The 20,415-nt window shown below is 34.1% G+C and overlaps 1 long non-coding RNA gene across 1 annotated transcript in view; it reads right to left on the bottom strand.

The window, feature by feature from the left end:
• Positions 1-3,158: 3,158 nt before the first annotated feature.
• Positions 3,159-20,415, bottom strand: part of LOC129485841 (uncharacterized) — a 70,463-nt gene continuing 53,206 nt past the window's right edge. The window contains exons 2-3 of the long non-coding RNA XR_008658786.2: positions 5,187-5,264; positions 3,159-3,290 (exon numbers count right to left, since the gene is read on the bottom strand). This is a non-coding gene — a long non-coding RNA (uncharacterized lncRNA). The remainder of the gene's footprint in view (positions 3,291-5,186; positions 5,265-20,415) is intronic.

Genomic DNA, 20,415 nt, shown 5'->3' with positions numbered 1-20,415 from the left:
TTCTATGTGTATCCCCTACCAAAAAGGTAAACTTATTAGAAAACTACCTTCCTAGATCAAGGAGAACTAATCTTTAGTCCAAAACAATTATCTGATAAATTAATTCTAAACCTAACTAGAAAATTATTTCCTTTGTCTACGATGATTTAGAGAATCAAAGCAATTCTTGGAGTCAGATAGAACTGCTTTACTATCTGAGACCTTCTATTTATTACATGTGTAAAATTGTTGAATATATATGGGAATTACTAAATTGATTATCAAATTAATGAGTGAATGTAAACATACAACTATAAACATATTTAGTAAAGCACTATGATTTGTTAAATACTTTAACATGAATTATCTTATTTATTCATCATTTCTGTACAGCCCCACATTTATATGATATTATTTGAGTAAGAGTAACTACGATTTTCTGTGCCTTTATCCATAGAGGGAGTTTTCATATGCATTATCTCATGTTCCCTGTGTAAAATACTGCAAGGTCATTAAAATTATCAGCCTGTCTAGAGAAGTTCTAATGTTGTAACTTAAATCTATGCCTGGGATCCAGGTTCTGAATACAATTCCAAACATTTATTCACTAATCCGACTTGACTAATTTATTGAACATTTGATACATTTTTTGATTAATGAAAACATCAACAAGTCGTTTGAATTTTTTGCCTATTTAACCCACTTAGAGATTTTGAAAATGCGTTTAAAGCTTAAATATGTCTGAAACACTTGAGATGAAGATATATTTCTTTTTCAGTTTTCAGGAAAATAAATGTGAATGCTTAGAGAGTGTTTGCTTTGCCCTATTCACAATATATAGATTTGGAGAAAAATTCAATTGTAACCTCTTTTTGCTTCAGTCTGCATCAGTAAATCTCCTGACAGCACAACATTTTCTGTGTACTGGATTATAATGATGTACACATCATTAAAGACTAATACAGGAAATCAATTAACTTAGACCCCAAACCAGCACAAGGAATTGGCAGTCCTAGTGGAAAGAACCACTGAGCTTAAATGTATCTCTAATACCACTTCCTAGCTGAAAAGTTATAGTATTTTCCTCTGCAGTGGTTCTTCTTGATAAAAGGGCTACTGTGTTCTGCATATGATTGGATTGCTCTCAAAAACATGTTTGCTGTCTTAATAAGTTCTCAAGAGACAGCAAAGAAAGTAGGGCTTCTCATTTACAGAGCTCACAGTGATTTAAAGCATTCATTATAAGGCTACCTCATATGAATTCATGTTTCATATAAAGCTGCTTTGGTCTGAAATTGCACACAATATTCAAGGCCTATGCCCAAAGTCTTACATCATAAAGAAAAATAAATAAATCGAGAATGTGCATAGCAAGTGAACCATGATGTAGGGCCCCTGGTTTAATAGAGGTCATTTACAATGCATTAATATTTGGAGATAACTTTTCAAAAGGTTGTGACATAGACTTTCTTATTTGCATAAAATTGGATGCAACATTCAATTGGTTAGTTGGAGTAAATGTTCAAAGTGGCAATCCTCAAAAAACATGGCTCAAACTATAATTTTAAATAGACTACATGGAATGATGTTGAAATAAATGTGAAATGCATTATATTATTTTACCTACAAGCTGATTATGATACAAAGAGGATAAACAAGTAATATTAGCTGATCCTTAATGGAAAAAAATCAGAATGATCTGTAGTTGTTTTGTTGAGGGCATAATGACTCTTATATCTTCACCAAATAAATTTTGTCCCCATAGCTCAATCTCTGATATCTCCTATATGTGTATACTAGTAGACTTCTAGTTTACACATTATGTAGACAGAAAAGAGGATTTATTTGAAGAGTCTTAATTAAGGAATGTTTTAACTGGTCCCACTGGATGTTACCTAAGATCTTACTTTTGCAAAAACATAGATATGCATATATATACATACATATGCATGTGTGGATACCCTCCATTTACATATATATGTATATATACACACGCACGTGTATATACACATAAAATGTATACATACATAAATATATACATAAATGTGTGTATGCACGTGTGTGTGTATATATATGTAAATGGAGGGTGCCCACACATGCATGTGTGTGTATGTCATTTTTATTTATTTCATTCAATTGGATTAAAAATAAATCTATGCTATTTTGGTTGTTTTGCCACTATGATTAATTAAATAAGTTAAAGATATTGTGAGTGATTTAATTTTTCATCCTCTGAAACCTTTAATTCATTTTTACTTCAATTCTCTGCCACCTCATTTATTTTTTATTTAAAAATTGAATGTATTATTATATAGCATAGCAGACATTTAATATTTTTATCTGTCTGCAATCTACTTACTTTTGCTTAATAAGACTGTATTAGATCCTTACTTTCTTGCTTCTAGGCAATGTCGGCTTTCAAGCTATGAGACACTGTATATATACACTATATATGCATACATACATATATAGTGTATATACATATATATGTACTATATATGCATATACACTATATATACATATATATAACGAATACACTATACACTATATATAAACACACACTATATATATATATATATATATGACTAATTTACCAGATGAGACCAAAGGCTTCCAGCTTTGGCTGGGACCCAGAGTAAGACGAATCTCTGCAGTAGCCTTGGATTCAATGAAATTATGTTCCTCTACTCATACGATCCAAGATATACAGTGCTGCCCTAAATGACCCTATCAGATCAAAAGTCTAACCTGAGCTTGTGTTAAGCACTAATACAATAATCATAGTAGAAGCCTCAAATTTGCGTCATCTTTGCCTACTGAGGCATCTGCTTTATGAGAAGTAGATCTTGGCTTTTTGCCATGCCCTGGCAGATACTGAACATCCAACCATGGCACACTGAATGATCACACAGCCTAAACTGCCAATTGTGAACTGGATATTGTCTAATTCACTACTTCCCAATCCGGATACATCCAGTACCAATATATCATCGAATAGCAGTAAAATATATGGAATTGTGCACGAGCAACATATGTTGAACTAACAAATCTCATGCACAGATCACTTTATCTTCTTGTGAGACTAACTCATGTTACAAAGCTCATCATCCCTCACACCACATCTATGGCCTCATGTGGCTTCTCCATGACGAGTTAACTGAAAAAATAACATTCCAGTCTGGCTTTTGGATGAAGCTTTATGAAACAAAAGGACCCATCAGAATCAGTCTGCTGCCACATTGCTTTCCATTCTTAGAGAAGTCCTCCTATGCTTGTGAAACTTCAAATGCCATCTCTTGATTTCCATTCTCCTAGAGGAAATATTGAATATAAAAAAATACAAATGATTTTAAAAACCAGAGATTGATTTTTCTGTCCCACTTTTATTACAAAAAGTACAATGACAGGCCCACAATGAAATTATAACTTTTCTTACGGTCATTTCCTTTTCATGCTTGTTATGCTTCTGCCAGCACTATCATTTTTTAAATAACGAAATACTTCAAACACTGTCAAGGTAGCTCACAACATATTGCTTCTGACCAAGAGCTAACTCTTGGTTAAAAGAGTTAAAACAGTTAAAAGAAAAGGACAATAAACCAATGCCCAAAGGATTAACTGGCAATGCCATTGGGCACATTATTCAGAAGTAGCTGGCTTTAATGCATGTTAGTATACCTTATTATAATTCAGTTATAATAATACCATCTTGGAAAGAATGTCTGTGAGGTGGGTTGGAATGCTATCTTGCAGGATCCAATGTGTGTGTATACATTGCTGTGTGTGTGTTTTCCTGTGTGTATATGTGTGCACGCACCCATGTGAATCAGTTTCTCCCACAGCTACAGTAGTTTTCAGAATCATTTAGAAGGTAGATATGAAAATATCATTTTGTATTGTTTTTCTTAATGACCTAATCACAAAACGTTTGCTTCTTAGCTCTACTGGTTCCAATGTATAAAAATCCTACAAGGAAATGCTTCCACTGGGGAATATGAAAATACTTCGATTTAGTTGAACTCTAGGCTAGACCTCCCATCTGGCCATTTTGAGATTTCATTTCCTAGTAAAAAGAAGCAATCAGAAGGTTAATAAACAAAAATCATAGCAAAAAATCAAATGGAGGATAATCCCATTTAAAATAGCATAAATCCTAAAATTATTCATAAATAATAGGACTTAAAGATAAAAAACTATAAAATTTTACTAAAAAACAGAAAACCTTAATAAGTGAAAAGAGGCAATATTGTATGAAATGACACCACGTCAAAGCTATGAATATGTTTAATACTCATGTGTTTCTTTGTATTTTCTCCCAGTTATAAATTTTCTTTCAATTTCTACAAAATCCCAAGTTTTGGGATTTTAAATTTTTTACGAAGGGATAGATTTCCAAAAATAAATAGGAATTTATGAATTTGAGGACTAGTGAAACTCAATTTAACTGCTAATACTTTATATTCTAAAGCCACTGTGATCAAAGCATGTATTACCTTTGATAAACAAATAGAACAGTTGAGTTCAAAATAGATCTGTGTGTTTATGGAAATCTAGTACATGAATGAACTGTTCAGGAAGAAATCAAAAACTTGAATAGAAAAATTAATGCAGAGAAGACTGGAAAGGTATATTGGAATATTGGCTGCCCTTCTTCTTTCTGCTATTTTCTGTTTCCCCTGAAATTCCTATTGTTTACAAATGCCTTCTCAATTTTTAATCTATATGTCTCCAAATCTCTTAAATTTTCTCTCACAATTTTTTTACCTTACACTTTCTTTATTGTTTATTCTTTTTAAAATGGAATTCAGTTGCACAGAATTAGAATACTCATAATGCTGAGTTTTTACAGTTCTCACTATGCAATTATAATCTATCCATGAAAGGATGAATTTATGTATGGATTTATTCTTTAATTTTTCAAGGAATAAATTCCTTAATTTATTAAGGAATAAATTGCAAACATATCACTTTTTTCCATTACATCTTCCTGCCTATTTTTATTCATATCATTAGAATGAATATTGCTTTACTATACATAAACACATGTACATATATTATATGTATATATATACCTGCTTAGACACTATACTGTTATTTTACTTGATTTTAAACTCAATAGTATCATATTGCGTATTACCAAGATTTATCCATGATGTTGTATTTGGTCCTTTAGAACAATTAAAAATGTTTTAAAAACTTTATTTTACCTTTATTTATTTCATTTCTAGTGTTCTTTATTTCTTTGTTGCAATCCACGTTTCTTTATGGTGTCATATTACTTCTCTCTGAAAAAAAATTGTTTCTTATAGTTTATTTTGCTATTAATTAATTCTTTTGTTTATATTAAAGGTCATTATTTTTCCTTAATTGCTTAAATTAATAAACTCTATTTTTAGAGCAATTTTAAGTTCATAGTGATTCAGCAGGAAGTACAGAGAGTTCCCCTTATCAACATTCTGCACCAGAGTAGTACATTTGTTATAATCAATGAAACTACATTATCACTCAAAGATCATTGTGTATATCAGGGTTCATTCTTGGTGGTGCATATTTTATGAGGTTTACAAATGTACAATGACATATATGTACCATTATGGTATTATACAGAATAGTTTCACCACCCTCAACTCCGCTGTGCTCTGCCTATCCATTCTTCCTTTCTCCTAAACATTGGAAATCACTGATTTTTTTCTACTATCTATAATTTTAACTCTTCCCGGATGTCATATAGTTGGAATTATATCGTATGTAGCTGTTTCAGATTAACTTTCACTTAGCCATGTGCACTCAAGTTTCTTCCATGTATTTTAATGTCTTATAATGTCCGTATAATATCATGCTTATATTTTTAGTATGAAATAATATTCCATTGTCTGGATGTACTACAGTTTATTCATTCATTTACCTACTGAAAGACATCTTGATTGTTTCCAGGTTTGGCAATTAAAGCTGCTATAAACATCGATGCACAAACTTTTGTTTGGACATTCAACTCCTTTGGGTAAAGTATTGCTGGATCACATGGTAAAAGCATTTTTAATAAGAAATTGTCAAACTACCTTGTAAAGTAGCTGTACCATTTTGCATCCACCTGCATTGAATGAGAGTTCCTGATACTCTACATTCAAATAAGCATTTGGTGTTTGTCAGTGTTTTGAATTTTTGCTATTATTTTTAATGGCAAAACCACAATTACTTTTTCACCAACTAATAATATGTAATGGTATTTCATTGTTTTAATTTGCAATGATATATGATGTTGAACATCACTTCATATGTTAACATGCTATTTTTGGGTGAGTCCCCAGTTATTATGGAAATAGAGTCTATCTCTTTCACTCTATTAATACTTGCTTTATACCTCTGGGTGCTCTGGTTTTTGGTGCATATATTATTTACAATTGTCATATCCCCTTGCTCCATCGACTCCCTTTTCACTATGTAATTACCTTTTTGTTTCTTTTTATGGTTTTGTCTTAAAGCCTATTTTGTATGATGTAAGTATAGCTACTTTTTCACATTTTTGGCTTCTGCTTGCACAGAATATATTCTTCTGTCCCTCACTTTTAGTCTATATATGACTTTACAGGTGAAGTGAGTTTCTTGTAGGCAAATTATAGATAGGTCTTTTTTTATTATTCAGCAGATCAGTTTTTTGAATTTAGACCATTTACATTCAAGCTTGGTATTGGTAAGTGAAGACTTATTCTTATCCCTCTGTTTCTTGTTTTCTAGTTGTTTTGTGTATGCTTTGTCTATTTCTTCCTTCCTTATTCCTTATGTGATGGCTTTCCGTAGTGATAATGTTTGATTCCTTTATCTTTTTCCTTTGTGTATCTTCTCTTCCAGTGAGCTCTTTATTTTTGTGGCTCAGACTGTGTGGTTGTTTATGGACACTATGGTGAGACTTTGTGGGAGATGAGGAGGGGGACACTGAGTAGGCTGGTCCTCAGTCATCTAAGTGGCATGTGCAGACACTGGCAGTGGCAGTGGTGTGTGCCTCAGTTGGGCCAGTCTTTGGGCCCTATGCAGGGTGTGTGGGCACTGGTGATGGCAACAGTAGGCTGGATGGGCCAGATTCTGAATCTCTGGGTGGCATGCACAGGCACCAATAGGCTGGAAAGTCTTCTTCCAGGGTTTCTACATGAGGTGAATGGACACCAGCAGTAACCATGTCAGGGTAAGCAGGCCAGTCCCTGGGCCCTGAGTGGGTTGCAAGGGCTAGCTAACCTCTGGCCCCTGGCCTTGCTGCTGGAAGGGAGTGGGGTCACTGTCTGTGGAAGTGGCCCTGGGAATACTGCTTTCTGGCTCTAAGGAGTGCATACTTCAGTTCTCTATGTCCTGAGGGCAGACTTCCTGATGTGCTGGACTGCCTGTTCCCCAGGGTGTAGGGTGTTGTGCAAGCAGTTTGGGTTCCAGTGATGTGACTGCCCCTGGCTCCAGTCAGCACAATAATGCTGCAGCCCTCTGGGTGGATGTGAGGGGATGTTAGCAGGGCCCCAGGCATGTGGAGATACAGGAGATACTGGGCCCTAGGGCAAGATGTAGTCCAGTGTTGTCTCTGCTCTCAAAATGGTGTCATGCTTGAGCAGCTTGGGTACAGCATGAATTCCCTCTCTAGAACAATGCAGCCTGAGTCCCTCACCATATTCACCTGCCCAATCTTCAACCTTTCTGCCACCAGAATCGTGAGCCAAATAAACCTCTTTTCTTTATAAACTATCTAATCTCAGGTCAGGTATTCTGTTATTAGCGTCACTAAACAAACTAAAACATTGTGGTAAGCTAGGATGCTGTCTCAAAATTTTAGATAGGGGAATCCACAATTTGGTCTCTTCAATATTCTTTCTCATAAATGAGCATGTCCTATATTTGAATGTGGACAAAAACTGAATATATGTTCAGTAGAAGAAATATTATGTTTTTCAAACAGATACTAAAATTTAGTCTTTGGGAGTCAGTTTTTTAATTATAAAATTTAAATTGTTTTTAAACATTAAATCTACCTAAAAATCACCAAATAAAGTGAATACAACTTTATTTGCTAAAATGAACTTAAGCCCCATAGGACTTGGGCTACATTTTTAAACTTCTGCATCCAAAAGAAAATGTCAAGCTAAGTTCTGACTCAAAACTCTACTCCCCGAATTAGGCCTCTAATCAAATGTCTTGTTTATAATATTCTTGTATCTAATTTATCTCCCAGTAAACAATCAAGAATTAGAAACATCAGCCTTACTAGAAAGCATCTTTTCTAAACAAAGTTTTATCAATGTTGCAACTCATAGTGCTGAGCATTTTAAATGAAGTTATCAATGTAATGCTGAACATTATTTTGAGATTTTGAAAGTTCAGAAGTATACTATTAAATAATGTTTTAGATTCAGTTTCATTTATTATCTCTTAGAGAGCATTCAATATATTCTCCAAGTTCATCTTTATTCATTACCTTAGAGATAGTCATATTTATGGACTATATTTTTAACAAATATATTTATGAAAAATTAGAATTCCTCTGTATTTGGAGATTATAATCAATGTATAAGTAAGGCAGTGAAGGGAGTTATTTAAAGATAAACACATTTCTATTGGATTTATTTCTACATGTATTTGCTAAGTAACTAGACAGAGTTGATATTAAGGAGATTTATTCAAATATACTTTATGAGATATTGGTTTAAACTTGGGTCTCAGATATAAACAGTGCTGAAGTTTGAAGAATAAAATTATTGTTTACATTTCAATGCTTAGAAGAATTATCTGGGTAAAGCAAGTTGACTGTCTCCCAGGAAGCCTCACAAGATGGAATTATGCTGGTAAATTTTCCATTGTTTGACATTTTTCCAATAGTCTTACTGTCTCATAAACTCTAATGTGTCCCATGTTAAGAGTTTTCTAATAAGACATACTAAACTAATTTATGATACAAGAATATACTTTTGTTTTAGTTTACTCTAAGAAAAAGGACTGGTGTTTAGCCATCTAGCTAGCACTTTAAGCAAGATACTCAAAGATCACTCTATCTTCAGAAAAAAAAAAGCTTTTTAAATATAATGATAAATAATCTTGCTTATATTATTGGGCAATACTAGTGCTATGAGCAGTGTTACCTCTCTCCAGAGAAATGGCATATGGGAAACCTATTATCAGAAAGTTGGTCATTGTTAATGGAATCAGATCAAAGTGGAACCTAATGGCTCTTGTTTTAGTTACAAGGTAAAGAAAAGCAATTTCTTCAACTCTACTAAAATATATCTTTCAGATATAATCTTTCTTGATTTTTCTATAAAATTTAAGAGTGTTGACTATAACTCTCTTCTTGAGAGTTCTTTTTACTTACTTGATTCCATGTTTACTTAGATTTCTCCCTTCTCATTGAATACCTATCCATTTATTTTGTGGATTCTTTCCCTGCTCTTTTTTTGGAGACTTTGTATTCCTTGTGGTTATTTCTTACTCTGTGACTCTATGACAATCAGTGATTACATTCACCATGGCTTTCATTGTTATTTATATAATCGTAACTCCCAGCTTTCTCTCTTGAGTTTGAGGTATCTATATCTATATCCAATGAAATACTAGGCATTCTCTTGGTTGTCTTACAAATATACCCACCTCTTTTGTTTACTGTCTTAGTTGTGATACTAATATTCTCTCTTTTTATTCTTTTTTTTTTTTTGAGTTTCTGAGTTTGAACCTTAAGAGTCAATCTTGACGCTGATCTTGGATTACTTTAACCAAGTCTCTCTCTGAGAGGTCTCCCCTGACACTCTCAGGTACCTATTTCTGTTATTGGAAATCTATTACCTCTAGAATTTCCTTTTATAGCACGTCATGCATCTCCAGAGAGAAGCTAAGTGCTTATGGAGCACGAACCATGTCTCAATTCATGGCATATAACAGATATTTAAAGTATTTGTTGAATAAATGTCCATATAAATACATTTTTGTTTTATTTTTTAGTTTTACCGATGCTTAATTCCCCTTGGATTTTTCTGAATATGAGATTTTCTAGTGTTTCTCTCTTATGCTTCCAGGAGGAACCACTCTTACTAGGCTTGACATATTCTTTCTCTAGATGTGTCAGCACATTCACTTAGATTATAATGTGATCTAGTCTAGTAGAAACAGACTTAATTTGTACTTTTCAGAGATCTGCACATTCCTCTTCTTAATCCTCCTTTGTTGATTCTAATTTCTTTCTCATGCAGCAATCTTATCTTATTGAAAAATTTGTTGTAGAAGTGGGAACCTACCTACCTAGGATAACATCACAAAAGTGATATATTGCTTTGGATTTAGCTTTCTATTGTAATTTGCTTTTCTAGTTTTTACAACTCTTCATATAAGATACTAACGACACTGTAGAAATCTTACAGTGCAACCACCTATTTTCACACTATCTAAGGGGCTGCAGAAGATTGCAAAACTGAATGATAGAGCAAAGATTGAAACCCAGAACTCCTAGAACAAACAGGGTTTCATTTATGAGACACTGCTTCTCCCTCAATAATTTATAATACTAGTACAATAACATTTATTTAACACTTATGAGCTTGCTAAGGATGGCAGTGTACATTATTTTCTTTAATTCTTACAAATTTTCTGTGAAATATGTCTACTATAAGACGAGAAAATTAACCAAATTGGAAAAGTTCTTGTATTCTACATTGTTTTTATTTCTGTCTCTCATAGTCCATTTCAAGTTATTATTTTATCAAGGCTAAGGCAATTGTGTAAATATTTAGTCCTTTATTCTCATCTGAAAATAATTTTGTTCATAAGTTTAAAAAGAACTCTTTCCAGGAAGTGGAAAGTCTTGAAACAGAAGCAATAACTATCTTTCAAGTGGGCATGCCACCCTATGGGAGAATTAGGTCCAGAAATGTTTGTAAAAGTATGAGGCAAGAATACAGTTTATACATACTGTAGAAGTAAGATAAGCCACAACATGAAGAAGGTTGAAAATCGCCTTTTGTTACACCCAATCCTGATCTATGTTTGGCTATCTACAGTTGTGAGTCCATAATTTTATGGGGGAATATAGGGTTATGTTAGGCAATCTGTTTAGATGAATAAGTTAGACAATTATTAATACTGTATTCACGCAATAATTACAGTTGTAGAGAAAAATTGAGGTCCCAAATCTTCCCCAGTCATTTCCTTGGTACAGCCACTGATTATTCAGTGGCATGACACACAAATGTGACTTTTAACTTCAGGAAAAATCTCAACATAATAACCTAGTCTTGTTCACCTTTCATCTGTTGACCACATAATGGACGTTATTTCTCTACAAACAAATCTGACCATGTAACTTCCATAATGGAAGCCCAAAATTCACAGTATGGCATTAAAATGCCCTCACTATATGATTCTAACATATGCTGTCCATGGCTTACTTCTACTCTCTACTCATACTTTTGACATTTCAAGTATTCATTTCTTTCAATAAAATTTTAATCATCCTTGTTTCTAGGTATGCTATTCAACTTCTTAGTCTCACTCAATCATTATCTACTGAGAGTTTTTCCCATGACTTTTCACTTCAAGAATAATAAAATACTCCACATTAGATGTGATCTATGATGGATAATACATCTTCTCTCCCAGCACTTTTTCCCTTACGTATTTGTCTGTTTCTCCTAGATATAGAGCTTTTTAAAGACGTAGAATGGAACTTAATTCATCTATTTCTTTTCTATTCCCCTTTACTATTCTTCTAGCCTAGAATCTACCATAAGGTAGGGATCAATAAATATTTAGGATAAGTTTAATTCAAATTTAAAAGGATATAGTTGGTAATGGCAAAAAAAACCCTGAGGAAAGAGAGAGAGAGAGAGAGAGAGAGAAAGAAAGAACGAAAGAAAGAAAGAGAGAGAAAGAGAGAAAGAGAAAGAGAGAGAAAGAAAAAAGTAACAAAGAAAGAAAAGGAAAGAAAGAGAAAAAGAAAGAGAGAAAAAATAAAACAAAACAACAACAAACAAAAAAGGACTCTGGGAAGTAGGCATTCCAACATGTCTGTCAGGAGTTTGGCAAAACATGTGCCCAATGTGCAATGATAAAACTGTAAAAAATTGACAATAATAACTGTTTACAGTCTCTGGAAATTGACAAAAGGCATACAACAAATTGAGAAGAATGTATTAAAGAAAATCTACTGGATCTCAGTCAGAAGAACAGGTTATTATGGCGTTTCATCCAGGGTTGCCTTCATCTCCCCCCCAATCTACAAGGCGTTTAAGTTCTTCCCTGGCTGGAAGGGCAAGCCATGATATTGGGTAGACCTGTTGCTTTGCTGAAAGACACTGAATTTATGTGGAGAAGAGTATGCAAAAAAATCATTGTACACAACAGCCAAAAAGTGGAAATGACCCAAATGTCTGTCAACCTGTGAGCAAACAGAATGTAACCTATCCATATAATACTATTGAGAAATTAAAAGGAGAAGTACAGATATGTGCCACGACGTGGCTGGACCTCAATGAAATTCTGCCATAGGAAAGAAGCCAGCCACAAAAGTCCACATAGTGAATAGCTCCATTTATGTGAAATGTCATTTAAGACATATGTTTTCCAGCCGGTCACAGTGGCTCACGCCTGTAATCCCAGCACTTTGGGAGGCCGAGGTGGGCACATCACAAGGTCAGGAGATTGAGACCATCCTGGCTAACACGGTGAAACCCGGTCTCTACTAAAAATACAAAAAAATGAGCCAGTCGTGGTGGCGGGCACCTGTAGTCCCAGCTACTCAGGAGGCTGAGGCAGCAGAATGGCATGAACCCTGGAGGCAGAGCTTGCAGTGAGCTGAGATTGTGCCACTGCACTCCAGCCTGTGCGACACAGCAAGACTCTGTCTTAAAAAAAAAAAAAAGACATATGTTTTCCTTGTTCCATTTACATCTTACTCATTGCCTAAATGAAAATGCCAACCAACATGTTTATTGTCCTATCAGAAATATGGCCATAGTGTGTCTTCAGAGACAGGAGTCCAGCAAAAATCAAAAAAAGCATTTGTGAGCACCAATTGTCAATATGGAATCTATAATACGGGGTAATATAATCTATTATTATTTGTAAATTGTGTGCTTTCATTATTTACATCAGTAAAACGTATAATAAATGAATGTATTAATATATAGGCAAACAATTTTTTATGTCCAGTCATTAAACATAAACCTGGCCACTACTGGATGAAGACGAGATCAACGCTTGCCTGAGATGAAACATAGGTGCATAGGTTGAGTGTTTGACTACAAAGTAATAGCATGAGCATAAAACTGTGAAAAAAATAAATTTTATTGTATGTAATTTAAGAATAAAATGTAGAAGTATATCCAAAGGCCAATGCTTTAAGTACGATAGGGCCAGAGGGGCTTATTTTTCTGGAAAATTTGAATGCAACATTCAGGACAAGCCAGCATTTGTCATTTAAGGAACACCAGACAACTTCAGGACTCTATCTGACAATTGGCCTTGGTCTATGCAGGTCTATCAAAAAATAAGGACATTATGCTTTTTGTCATCGTTTTGTTTACACATCTTAAAATATGCTTTCATGATTAGAATCTATTATCCTGGCATTTAATTGGTGGGAGAGCTTTCCAGAAAAGGAAAGATAAGGAGAGTGGAGGGGAGGGGAGGGAAGGGGAGAGGAGGGGGGGAGGGGAGGGGGAGGGTGGAGGGGAGGGGTAGGAGGGAGAGGGGAGGGTGGAGGGGGGAAGGGGAGGAGGGAAGGGGAGGGGTAGAAGGGAGAGGGGAGGGGGGAGGGGGGAGGGGAGGGGGAGGAGGGGGAGGGGAGGGGGAGGGGGAGGGGAGGGGAGGGGGAGGGGAGGAGAGGAGAGGAGAAATTTATTTTTGGCTCCAGGCATAGTACACTTTCTCCTCTCCTAGATTTCAAATTATTTGATGCTTATTAATGTGCTGATGTGAAGCAGCCCTCTAAAAATAGTACTGAATAAAACATTATATTTTTAAATAAGTCATTTGCTTTCATAATTTCCAAAAGGGAAAAAATGGCTTCGTGTTTTTGAAATATTTAAAGATATAAAATTGCATGTCTAGGACCTGGGTAATAAGTCATTTGATATAAAATCCAATGACCTTTAAGTTTCCTTATGTACACCTTCTACTTAAGAAATTAGTTCTCTCAGGATGTAAATGCAACAGAAAAAATAATGTATGTAAAATTAGCAACTTGATTGGTAACTTTAAAAATACCATCTGAAATTACTAGCTAACTCTGAACTTCAGTCTCCTGTATTTTATTTGCATAACAATACTACAATTTCTAAATGAACTTGATTAGTATTGAGATGATTTAAAGGAAGCTTTTTGTTTAACGTGGTTGATTGTGTCAAATTCTTTTTATTTACCCATCTAAAACGTGGATTAAAATAGTAGAAAAGAGATCGGTTTGTATTTTCATATTCCTCTTTACTAATTCATGTCAGAGAAATAATTTAAGCCTCACTTGACACTTCTATTATTTAAACATGACTAAACACTAAAATGCTGGAATTATAGTTAGTCGGAGACTGTTTTGGACTTAATTAATGATTCTGACATTATCAGACACATGGTTTACATTAGTATACCACATCAAAATCTGGCCTCAGATTTTGGTTTTGTTGCTTATTGCCTCATCTTAATGGAGATAGGAAAGAGAGAAAAAAACAAATTTTTGCTAGTAGGTCCCAAGAATATGAAATAACCATCTAATTTCACAATAATCTAAAACAATAATAACAGTGAGATGGGAACACTAGACGTAAAATACTACTCTTTATTCCTTCCCTTCCCCTCAGATATTTAGGTTTTAGATTCAGGGGATATATGTGCAGATTTATTACATGGACATATTGTGCAATGGTGATGTTTGGCCACCTAGTGAATTCAGTACCCAAATAGTGAACAAGGTGCCCCATAGGTAGTTTCTAAATCCTTTTTCCTCTTTCATCATCCTGTCTTTTGTGGTCTCAATGCCTATTATTTCCATCTTAATGTCCCTGTGTACCTATTATTTTGCTCCCACTTATAAGTGAAACACGTGATATCAGATTTTCTATTTTTGAGTTATTTCACTTAGGATAATGGCCTCCAACTCCATCCATGTTGCTGTGAAGGACATGATTTTATTCTTTTTTATGGCTGTATAGTATTCCATGGTGTGTATATACCATATTTTCTGTATCCAATCCACCATTGATGGACACTTAGGTTGATTCCATGACTGCACTATTGTGAATAGTGCTGTAATAAACATACAAGTACAAGTGTCTTTCTGATAAAATTGTTTCTTTTCCTTTGGGTAGATACCCAGTGGTGGGACTGCTAGGTCAAATGTTAGTTCTATTTTTAGTTCTTTGAGAAATCTTTATATCATTTTCAATAGGGTTGAATTAATTTACATTTACTAATAAACTAATTTACATTCCCAACAACAGTGTATAAGGGCTTCCTTTTCTCTGCATCCTTGACAACATCTGTTATTTTTTGTCTTTTTAATAATAGCCATTCTGAAGGGTAGCAGATACTATCTGAATCTCATTTTAATATGTATTTCCCTGATGATTAGTAATGTTGAGGTTTCTTCATAAATTTGCTGGCCACTTGTTGGTCTTCATTTGTAAAGTGCCTGTTTATGTACATGTTGTGTTCATGTTATGTACATGTTATATTCTGTTTTTAATGGGGTTATTTGGTTTCTTCTTGATTTGTTTAAATTCCTTACAGATTCCAGATATTAGTCCTTTGTCACATTCATATTTTGCAAATATTATCTCTCATTCTCCAAGTTGACTGTTCACTCTCTTGAGAGTTTCTTTTGCTGTGCAGAAGCTACTTCATTTCATAGTTGCATTTGTCTTTTTTTGTTTTTCTTGCATTTGCTTTTGAGGTCTTAGTTATAATTTCTTTGCCTATGCCAATGTCCAGAAGAGTTTTTCATAGGCCTTCTTCTAGAATTTTTATAGTTTCAGGTCTCACATTTATGTATTTAATTCATTTTGAGTTAATTTTTGTATACATCAAGAGGTAGAGGTTCAGTTTCATTTTTCTGCATATGCCTAGCCAGATTTCCCAGCACTATTTATTGAATAGAGTGTCGTTTCCCCATTGTTCATTTTACAACTAACTTTTTCAAAGATTAGTTAGTTGTAGGTGTATGGCTTTACTTCTTGGTTTTCTATTCTGTTCCATTCATTTGTCTATTTTTGTACCAGTACCATACTGTTTTGGATACTACAGCCTTGTAGTACAGTTTGGAGTCAGCTATTGTAATGCCTAGAGCTTTGTTCTTTTCTCTTATAATCACTGTAGCTATTCAGGATTTTTTTAGTTCCATATGAATTTTTGAATAGTTTTTTCTAATTCTGTGAAAAATTATGTTGGCAGTTTTATAGAATTACATTGAATCTATAGATTGCATTGGGCTGTATAGACATTTTAATGATATTGATTCTTCCTGTCTATAAGCATGGAACGTTTTTCTCTTTGTGTCATCTGTGATTTATTTCATCAGTGTTTTGTAGTTCTCCTTGTAGAGGTCTTTCATCTCCTTCATTAAATTATGTCTTGGTATGTTACTATTTTGTGACTATTGTAGATGGGATTGAGTTCTTGATTTGGTTCTCAGCTTGAGTGTTGATATACAGAAATGTGACTGATTTTTGTGCATTAATTTTGTATCCTGAAACTTTGCTGAAATCATTTACCAAATTTAAGAATCTTTTGTAGAAATCTTTAGGATTTTTCTTGCTATAGGATTATGCCATCAGTGAACAGGATAACTTGACTTCCTCTTTTCTCCTTTTGATTCCTTTTATTTCTTTCTCTTGTCTGATTGCTCTGGGTGGCACTTTCAGTACTGTGTTGAATAGGAGTATTAAGAGTGGATATCCTTGTCTTGTACTAGTTCTTAGGGAAAATACTTTCAACTTTTCCTGATTCAGTATGTTGTTGGCTGTTGATTTGTCATATATGGCTCTTATTAATTTGAAGTATGTTTCTTTGATGCCTAGTTTGTTGAGGGCTTTTATAATAAAGGGTTTGGTTTTATCAAATGTTTTTTCTGCATCTATTCAGATGACCATATGGTTTTGGTTTTATTTTTGTTTATGTGATGAATCACATTTATCAATTTGCACATGTTGAACCATCTTTGCATCCCTAGAATAAAACTCACTTGATCATGATAGATTATCTTTTTGATGTGCTATTAAATTTAGTTTGCAAGTATTTTATTGTCAATTTTTGTGTCTATATTCATCAGGGATATTAGCCTATAGTTTTCTTTTTTGTTGTGTCCTTGCCAGATTTTGATATAAGAATAAAAATAGTTTTGTGAAATGGTTAGGGAGGAATCCCTTCTCCTAAATTTTTTGTAATAGTGCAGTAAGATTGATATCAACTCTTTTTTGTGCTTTTGGTAAATTTGGCTTTGATTTCATCTAGTTCAGGGCTTTTTTTGGTTGGTAGGTCTTTTATTACTGATTCAATTTCATAAATCATTATTGGTCTGTTTAGGATTTCAGTTTCTTCCTAGTTCACATTTTGAAAGTTGTGTGTTTTCAGGAACTTATCCACTTCCTCTAAGTTTTCTAGTGTACATGCATAGAGATATTTATAGTCTTTGAGAATCTTTTGTATTTCTGTTGTATCAGTTATAATGTCATCTTTATTATTTCTGGCTATACTTATTTGAACCTTCTCTCTTTCTCTCTCTCTCTCTTTTTTTTTTTTTTTGTTAATCTAGCTAGTGGGCTTCTAATCTGGTCAGGTGGTGATAAATTCCCTTAGCATTTGCTTGTCTGAGAAAGACCTTATTTCTTCATTATTTAGGAAGCTTAGTTTGGCCAGATATAAAATTCTTGGCTGATATTTTTTTTTCTTTAAGAAGGATAAAAATAGGCTCCCAATTTTGTCTGGCTTCTAAGGTTTCTGTTGCAAAGTTTACTACTAATTTGATAGGATTTCCTTTATAAATAATTTGTTCTTTTTCTGTAGATGCCCTTAAGATTTTTTTTTTATCATTGACTTTGGATAGTCTGATGACCATATGCCTTTGTGATACTTATCTCATTTAGTATCTCACAAGTGTTCTCTGAATTTCTTGAATCTGGATATCCACCTCTCTAGCAAGATTAGGGAATTTTTCCTGGATTATTCTCCCAAATATATTTTCCACATTGCTTATTTCTTCTTATTCTCTTTCAATAATGCCTATAAGTCATAGGCATAGTCACTTTACATAATCCCATATTTCTTGAAGTCTATATTCATTTTTCAAAATTCTTTTTTATTTATTTTGGTCTGACTGGCTTTATTCAAAAGATCACTCTTCAATCTCTAAAATTCTTTCTTCTGCTTGGTCTAGTCTGTTGTTAAAGCTTCTGACTATATTTTGAAATTCACTTAGTGAATTTGTCAATTCCAGAAGTTCTATTATTTTAATATAGCTATTCCATCTTTCATATCCTAAATTGTTTTTCTGTTTTTGTATGTGCTGGTTTTCAACTTTCTCTTCCATCTCATTGAGTTTCCTTGCAGTCCATATTTTGATTTATTTATCTGTCATTTCAGACTTTTTATTTTGATTAAGAGTCATTACTAAAGAGCTAGTATAATCCTTTGGAGGTGTCACTGTACTCTGTTTTTTTGCACTGCTGGAATTCTTGCACTAACTCTGTCTCATCTGAAGGAGCTGTTCCTTCTTATTTTTGAATCTGCTGTTGTTTGAATGGGACTTTTATATTTTTAAATTCTTTTTTTCCCATGAGGGTATGACTGTAGTGTATGTTCTGTATGATTGTTTAACTTTATTTCTAGGTTGTTTTAGAGGGCCAAGTATTTGTATGGGTTCCTTGGTTGGGGTTTTTGTTCGTTTGTTTGTTTGTTGGTTTTCATTGATACTACTTGTTTCACAATAGATTGGATGCATGAACCAACAATTCTCTCCTGCAGGGCTGAGCATGTGCAGGTATCGGGATGCTTATCTACTACACTAGCACTATGCCCTTCTGGAAGCAAGTTTTTTATTTGGTTGTGCAGTTCAAGCTTCAGTTCAGTAGGTGGCAGTTAATTGTAAGAGCTTGATCGCCCTCAGGTAGGTGACGATGAGTAGAAGCACCTGCTCTCATGTGGCCAGTGGTGGTGGGAGATTGTGTTGGGGTGTGCTAAGGTATTCTGGGCTGGACTTGGGGAGTGCAACACCTCCTCATTGTGGGAAGACAATAATTCAGTCCACTTCCCTATCACACCCCTGTCACAGGGCTCAGGACTTTCAGTTTATACAGACTTCGTCCTGTGTGGCTGTGGACTACAAATATGCCCCTCTAGCAGCTTTCACCTAACTGGGCTCAGGGCAGAGCCTTTTCCCATAGTCCAGAACTGACTACTCTGTGGCTTGTCTGCCTCTGTTGCTGGGATGCTATTACTCTGTGTAGGAAGCAGGAATTGAGCACTACCCTTCATGCAAGAACTAGCTGCACAAACTCACTTTCAACTGGGATAGAACTGCCACGGGAAGGGCTGGAATGGCTTTCTCCAAGTGCATACGTCCACCCCCAGTGAGAAGAGTCTCTGCTGTGTTTGCAACAGTGAACAAGGAAAGCATGGAGATGACCCCCTCTCCTTGTCCTTGTAAGTTGTTTTCTGAAACTCATTTATGTTTTATTTTTCATAGTAATGGTTATAATTACTTGCATTCATAGGTGTTTAGGTATTTTTCTTACATAATAATCTGTGTTTTACAGCTGTGTCAACAATTCATAAAACATTATGATAATCATATGAGGAGGAGGAAACTAAAAAATAAACAAATGAATCTTTTGTTATCATCTGCTTCAAAGATACTACCAAAAAATTACTAAGAAAGATGAATGAATTCAGTAAATAACTTCACAAGTTTTTATTTAGTGGTTTGCAATACTTATCACTGCTTCTCAATCACCTTAAAGATATCTCTGTGACAGTTGAAAAATATACACCTGAACTAGTTAATACTTTTAAATGTTCTGCCTTAATTCATTATCTTCATACGGATATATGTTATATATAATATATTACTGAATTTAATTTTATTGAGATTATTTTTACTACGTTTTGTTATTTGCTGTCTCTTCAGTGGCTTCCTTTATCCTCTATCCAGATTAAAGATAATCATAGTATTTTATCTCTAGGGCAAGAATTTAAGTAATTTAAATTAAGTAATTTTCAAATTTTTCTCACACCAATGATTCTGTGTTTAAGTATTGTGTTACGCACTGTCAATTTTCATCTTTTCTTTATAATGTGTTTTAATCTATTTTCAAAGTAAGCTTGAAAGCACCAAAAAATATTGATGTTTCATGTCTTCCATGACATTCCTACATTGATTGTCAAGGTGTTGAAATTTCCACCATATAATTTTTTCTCCACACTCACAGAGAGGCTCAC

This window comes from Symphalangus syndactylus, chromosome 7 (assembly GCF_028878055.3).
Source record: "Symphalangus syndactylus isolate Jambi chromosome 7, NHGRI_mSymSyn1-v2.1_pri, whole genome shotgun sequence".
Lineage (NCBI taxonomy): Eukaryota > Metazoa > Chordata > Mammalia > Primates > Hylobatidae > Symphalangus > Symphalangus syndactylus.
Note: the sequence above shows the minus strand (reverse complement) of the source record. Positions and strands in the feature narration are given on the sequence as shown.